Source organism: Ischnura elegans, chromosome 2, assembly GCF_921293095.1.
Source record: "Ischnura elegans chromosome 2, ioIscEleg1.1, whole genome shotgun sequence".
Lineage (NCBI taxonomy): Eukaryota > Metazoa > Arthropoda > Insecta > Odonata > Coenagrionidae > Ischnura > Ischnura elegans.
Window position 1 is genome coordinate 67,228,994 of NC_060247.1, and position 7,687 is coordinate 67,236,680.

Genomic DNA, 7,687 nt, shown 5'->3' on the forward strand with positions numbered 1-7,687 from the left:
TGCGTAATTGTCTTCCAAATTGGCATCCTTACATAAAAGCGACTTGGTTTCTCACTCTCAGACGAATGTATTTGGTTTCGATCAACATCATCGGGTAATTTTGTTCAAAAAGTAAATACATAGATGATAAAGTTCATGAAATCCTAGGTTGGCATCAATGTTGTAAGCAGATAGTTAATCATAAAAATTTACTAACGTCTAACGTTTTCAATTTCGCAATATTTTAAGTCCACCACAACGCGTGAGACGGAAGGGCTGGGAGGATTTTCAATTTTCTAAATCAGGATGAAGAATGCGAGGGGTCGGCAAGAACAAATTAGCAACAGGCATGAGCGGAGCCCATATTCCAAGTTTTCGGAGTAGCTGAGAGGCGGGGTGAAGGAAGTGAATATAAGTGCAGGAAGAAGAAAGCGTGGGCTAGGGGGAGGAGAAGATAGTCACGTGAGAAGGGAGATGAAAATAAGGAGGGGAGAGGGCCGGAATAAAAATTTACTGAAATAAAATTTATACTGAAAATTTGAAGTTCCGATATTTATAATTTCAATACGCTAAATTTTCTCCATATCACCAAATCGAGACTCTGACATAAATATATGTATTTCCTTTATTTGCATATACAAACTTGGTCCTTCTAAGCCATGTGGCTTGTCAGAAGGTTCCAGTTATTCAACACAACATGTGGCACATTGAGAGCATAGCATTTATATTACAAGTTTCAACTTCAACTTTATGGGCTTTTAAACAAAACTATGATAATTTCATATGTTTTGTACATTCCAGATTAAAATAAAGAAAGTAAGATATAAGTTATGAAAATACTCTTGACACCTTGTAGCATAATTCATATAGCTATCACCGTATTTCTAAGTCAAGATCAGATCATTTCCCATGTCTACCAAATTTTCGGAGTGGCATATGTCGTAGGTCGCGCCTACATGCCAAGTTTTCGGAGTGATAGGTAGGCGGGGGTGAAGGCGAGAGAGAAGTTAAGATTTGTGCCGGAAAAAGAAACCGTGGACGAGGGGAAGATAGTAACGAGACAAGGTAGATGAAAGGATCCTCTAAGGAGGTCGGAAAGCCGTGGAGCAGGTGGTAGGAGCGTGCTAAAACTGAAGGTAGAAGGGCAAGGGACGGGTGTTATCAAAATGGCCCTAGTCTCAGAACGTGGTCGCCATAGCTTCCCGTGAACCGGTAATGAGGGCTCATGCTCCTCCTTCTAAGTTTCCTCTCTCCCTCCGTACATATATTCTCCCAACCCCGCCCTTGTGTAAGGGAGAGGTAAGGACGGAGTCTTGTGCTCCCTTTCACGTGAGCAAATTCCATTTAGTGGGGAAAGCAGGGGGGGCTCCCAATTTGCCTCGGCGACGCCGGAATATCTCTCGACTTCCCCCTTGCGACGCAAAGTGGTTCCGCGCGTCTCTCGGTGAAAGGTCCCTTCTCCTTTCCATCATCCCTTTTATCTTCCCCGTATGCCAGCAGAGTTAGACGGCGAGGGAGGCATCACTTATTCCCATACGTACACGATGCAGGATACATATGGGAGGGACAAGAGACTCTGGCCCCCTCTTAAAATTAGGAAAAATAAATAAACGATGTATGGTTATAGATCTATTCGTTAATAACATACCTTTATTATTATATTGGAGATAGATCACCGATAAAATTAACCACCCTTTGGTATATTTTTAGTTATATTTATTTGTGCATATACCTACAGGGATTGAGAATTAAAAAAACTAAGTAATGACGATTTATATATCCAGTCATTAATAACATACCTTATTACGGAGGCTTCCGCGAAACATGAATCAACGCGGTGTAAACCCGGAAAAATATCACCAATAACATACCTTTTTATGATATTGGAGAGAGTTCATCGATAAAATAAACCAATCCTTTTGTCGAAATTTCGCTATATTTGTTTGCACATATTCAGGGATGAGAATTAAAAAACTAAGTGACGACGATTGATATATCTATTCATCAATAACATGCCTTTGTTATTATATTGGAGAGAGGTCATAAATAAAATAAACCAATATTTTTGACGATATTTCGGCATATTTAGTTGCGCATATTTAGGTATTGAGAATCTTTAAATATTAAAACATGTAACTGAAGCTATTGGAACACAAAGCGAATCTTTCGTCACTTATTCCCGTACTTAAACGACAAAAGGGCAAATATGGGGGGCAGGAGAGACTGGCCCCTCCCACGCAAAATTAGTTAAATAAAGAAAAAAATATGGGATAACGATTTGCAGATCGTATAACGGACGTTTCGCAACACTTATTTGTATATCTTTAGGACCAGAGAAATTTCAAATATAAATGCATGTAAGCGAGAATTTCTTAAAAACTTTACCAATCATCATTTCAATTTTGATTTTTGAGTTTCCCCAAGTATTTGAATGGCTTCTGGTACATACTTAAATATTAAAAAGGAAATTTCGACAACAAGATTGGCTAATTTATTGGTATCTATTCTTTAATAACCTTCCTTTGTTGATATATTGGAGATAGGTCATCAATTAAATGAACCAATCCTTATGCAGACACTTTGCTATATTTATTTGTGTATCTTTAGTGCTCGAGAATTTTTAAATATTAAAAAAATGTAATTGAAGCTATTGGAACACTCAACGAAGCCATAAAATTAAAATGCTTATGAAGATTAGAAAATGTTTCGAAAATCTCGGTTATATGCATTAATATTTGAAAAATCTCTTGCCTTAAAAGTACGCAAATAAATGTTCCAAAACGTCCCTTATATGTGATAAATTTTAAAGGTGACACGTAATCGAAGTAATAAAAATAAATAAATTTAACTAAAATGTCCAGAAACCTTCAAAAGTTAGTTTTTCTTTATTTTCCTATTTTCTGAAGTTACAACAAAGTACCTATAGCTTAAAAATCAAGAACTGTGGTCTGAATTATTATAATGAACCATACCGCTTGGGCCTAGCCGCGTTATTCAGTGCTACTCCGTTTTTTACGCATAAACATATTGGGATGTCTTACCTTAACCTTATGTAACCCAATCTTAATTGATTTCGGCCATCCTAAAGATATACCTATCAATATTTGCTCTGACGACGAATACCATGCCTTAGGGGACGACATATTCTCCACCTCGGCGAAAGTGAAGTGTTCATCGCTGAGAAATAAGTAAAAATTGTTTATATCGGAAATATCAATGTATTTAGATGTTTACAAGCATTATTAAAATGAGAAATACAGGACGAAGAAATAAAAATGTTTTGCTACCGCGGAGGCCGAGGAAGGATTCTAGTGGCGTAGCCAGGAATTTCGTCCGGGGGAAATTTTTTGAAAAACAGGGTACTAAGTTGAGGGTTTGAAACTTATTTTACACTTTTCATAATAGAAAACAAATCAATTTTCAAAGAAATCTTTTGTAAATTCATGAATTTTCAATATTTTGATTTGTTTTTATACAGCATACAGCCCACAGTTGAAATATGGCTAGCAATGTAAACACCGCCATTGCACTTCCCCAGCGGCCGATCCGAAATGTGTCGCTTGATAATTTATCATTTAAACAGAAGGACAAACCATTTTTATCAACGGTATGATACTTTATTATTTATAGACTTTCCCTTGCTCTTTTATATTTGTATGCCTTGATAATTTATATCTTAATATTTTGGTGTAATTATATTCCGAACCCCCCGAAAACCCCTCACTACCCCATGGCGCGCCACTGTTAAATTCCATTTTAGTAAAAGTTAAAGGCACACTCCCAATGCGTCTCATCCTTTTCCCGACAACCTTTGACGCGAACGAACCCTCCCGAACATTAGCATGCACCGACTCTGCGTGTAGTGGCTCCTCCACTTAGAGCGTGTCTCTGACGGCGGCACAAGGAGGAGATTAGCCCCGCTCCTCCGATCCTCAATTGCCGCTCGTCCTCGCCTTCCTGACGCGAGGCCATGAGACAAATTTGCACCCACCGCGTGCTGATGCGACTGAGGCGTCTGTTTTTCCCCGCTTACTCCGCTTCCAAACAGCGTGAGATTATTGGTCCCTTACTGTACTAAACGTACTCGGAAAACAATGCGGCTTCGTTGGGAAATGTTTCCCATCGCCATCAATACAATTGAAGGGGCGAAAACCCAAGGGGTACGAGTATGTTTTTCTAAACAGAGTTAGGAACAGATACAAAAACTTGGCGGCCATGGGATCCGAGCGAGTCTCTGCGATAATTTAAGAGAGATAGTTTGCCTAACGGGCATATATGCGAATTCCCCTTTCCCCCGAGCCATAACGACTTAAATAAATGCTAGTCGTAATTTCCCTAGAGCTCTTCCTTTTTATGTGCAAATGGCTGGTGTCCTAACACCCCCTGCCACACGCCTTTTAGGCAGCTTGCGGGGTAGTATGTAGATGTAGATATATTATCACACTTTAAGAGCTGAGACCTCATCGAGGGCACCTATCTATTAGGTAATTAATTAAAAAAAGTAGTCGTTATTATAATTATGAAGACAATCCGTTACCGTATGTTACATGTGCTTTTAAAATCACATGCTTCATCTAATTTACCTATGTTTTTGCGTAAAAAACGCTGAAACATAGCCTTGTAAAGGTTAGACGTGGAGCAGTTTTAGGCTCGTAATTAGGTAGGCAATACATTCGACGAATTACACGCGCGTTAAACTGGACAGAAAGTTGTAATAATACTATCATTAGGTAATCTCGCACCGTCGTAGGAAATAGAGTCAAAAACATGCAAAGCATCATACGTCATAATGAATCACAAACATTTCAAAAATACTATACAGGAAAAAGAAACGGATGTTATTGTTATTTACTCCCGGCGAATGGTAAACTTTCTCGTGAAAATACATCGAGACGACGCAAATGAAATGTTTGTTTGAGAGCCGTGGTACACACGCCAGCTCTCACGCGAATCTAAAGGATGCAAACAAAGATTATGGTTTGATTCGGGATAACAGAAGATAAATAATTTTAGGCGGAAGAATGAATCATTACTCTCTGTGAATAATCCTCGTCCGGTACCTTTATTGGTGAAACGATATAAAAGGACCAGGCATTCAACACTGTGTCATTCCTTGACGGAGGAAGCGAGCGGAATCATTTGGAAGAGACGCAGAAAGGCAGAGAGGGTAAGTGAAATCACTCCCGTCTACTCATTACAACCGTTCGACTGGTTAATATAACGCATATAATTTTTACATAAATTTTATTCGGTAAATATTATAGTATCATTGCTATCTCAGTACTGTCGTTTGCTATATTCGATTTTCACTAATATGTTAATTTCGCCTGACTCGGCAGACAACACTGGGGAACTGCCATTTTGTTGCCTTAGATATGTGACTGGATCTGGATAAGAAAATTACCGTTTTTATCTATCGCGTCAACTTTTTAAGCCACAGTATGGCCTCTTTTTGTCTCATATGTCATACAAAATCTGCAAATGAAGGAATTTAAAGGGAAATCTTACCTTAATTACGGTCCATATAGAATGATTTAGTTTACACAAAGGCACAATTTGATAAAAAAATATCCGTTTTGGCGACTCGCGCAACACTAAAGCCCCCTTACGCAGCGAATTTCGGGGTATGTGCCTGTGTCTCAGTATAGTATCTCTTGCATAACTAGACTGCCATGCACCTGTCGCTGTTCTCCTGCGGGGTCAGCCACCCGGCAACAGTCGGATAAGGTTAATGTCAGCCAATTGGATAGTAAAGATGCCTCCTTTGATCGACGCTCTATCTGGCAGAGGGTGGACACAGCTACACAAGGAATAGTGATAAAACTTGACGTGGAAGAAGAAAACTAGCCACAGTTTTGAAATCAGCATTCTTATTTTACCCTATTGTAGCTCAAAATTAAAGTCGACGGAAAATAACTTTAAAATTGTTCCCTAGTGTAATTAAATGTTTAGTAGTGCAGAAGATAATTTTTTATTCTAAAGCACTAGAATTGATAAATAATTTTTCTCCATTGATAATTTTGCAAACAGATGTTAATTTTTTTATGCCATTTCCATTAAATTAATTTAGTTTAATTTAAACGAATATCAGCTAGCTTTTTTCCTTCTTCAAGTGAGGCTCCGGAAGGAGATAGTCAGTGAATCTTCCAAGAACATCAAAAGAGTATAAATATATAAAGAAAAATGATAGAGTGTGTCAGAACAATGGAAGCCTTTGTATAACGATGGTGAATCATGGCCAGTAGATTGAATGTTAACGGCATAAGTTTATATACATGAAAATGGTTTATATGGCTTACCCATGTGTTAATTTTTAATGATTTTAATGCTATGTATTATGCAAGTCCTAACGGTTCCATATCACTTTCAGCACGCAACCACAAAGAAATAAAAATGAAGCTTTTGTCCAGTTTGATCCTCATCATTGGGGTCCTCATGATCATGTCCACCTTCTCTGACCACGGAGGGTGTGAGTATTTTATTGACTCCTTCTTTTAAGGTACATACATATGCAATTCCAATGAGTTTGAAGTCACTGAACGAATGCTAAGTTAGATAGACAAGAAACAATTCCTCATCATACATAAGTAAAAAGTTGATTTCATCCCGAGAAAAAATGTGCTGCAATAATACTGAAATAGCTAGGCTGTTTGACTCCTATTTATTAGCTGTGGCTATCTGTTTAATTTCGTTAAAATCGAAAGATATTTGAATCCAATTGTCCGAAAAAAAACAAACAAAAATAAAGAAAACTTCTCATTACATAACTTCTTAATTATTTCTTTTTAACAACAATGTCAACTGTCGGAAAAAAAACAAAACCAGCTTTCCAGCATACGGTTGCACAGAAATTGAAAAATTAATTGATGGAATTGTTGTTCAATATATCTAACTTTCTCAGTAAACTGTGTTTCATTTCCAAGGGAAGGTCCAGATTTCCTTTAACTCATATGCTAGCTAAGTTATAAGAATTTTAAAGGCCAGAAACGTTGGCCAATACGGATAATTTAACCAGGTGGAAATCCCGAGAAGAGTTTACTCACATTATCTGCCGGGAAAGCATCAAATCATATTTTACTTGGTCTATAGTTGCAACTGTAGGGTTGATTTGCAGAGGTTTATAGCTAATGGGTTCAATTTTATGTCCTTATGGAAAACTGCAATGCCCAAATTGTAACACATTTTTACTTTTTATTTCCTTTCTAGTTGCGAGTGCTGGATTTGGATGCCCATTTAACGCATATGCCTGCCACGACCACTGCATAGCCTTGGGGAAACGTGGGGGCTACTGTGGCGGCCCTGACAGGACAAAATGCATATGCTACACCTAGAAATGATATGTGCTCAACTTCGTTTGGCAGAGTCGAGTAGTGAATTCCCCGATTACCGCGGAACTCACGCCATAAACTCTGCTGAACTGTATTCACCTCTAAACTGATTAAAAAGATTTAAATGAAATATTTTATTATTTATCGGAACCATTACCTTATAAGAATCTCAGCTGAGAAACTTGGATGTTATTGGAGTAAAATGTGAGAAATGACAAACCGAAGCGTGGGAAGCAGTTTTATTACCTAGTGTTACTTGAGCTGCTCTAGGTGTACTTGCTTCCTAGCACAAACAGTAACGAGAAGTCAGCGACATACGAGAACATATAATGCAGCACTTCTCAACCCGTGGATGTATGTTGGCTACTGAGTATGAAATT

At 38.1% G+C, this 7,687-nt stretch overlaps 1 long non-coding RNA gene across 1 annotated transcript; it reads left to right on the forward strand.

The window, feature by feature from the left end:
* The first annotated feature begins 5,046 nt into the window (after positions 1-5,046).
* On the forward strand, positions 5,047-7,437 carry LOC124174085. The gene is made up of 3 exons (XR_006868854.1): positions 5,047-5,146; positions 6,350-6,448; positions 7,186-7,437. It is a non-coding gene; the product is annotated as an uncharacterized LOC124174085 (long non-coding RNA).
* The last annotated feature ends 250 nt before the right edge of the window (positions 7,438-7,687 follow it).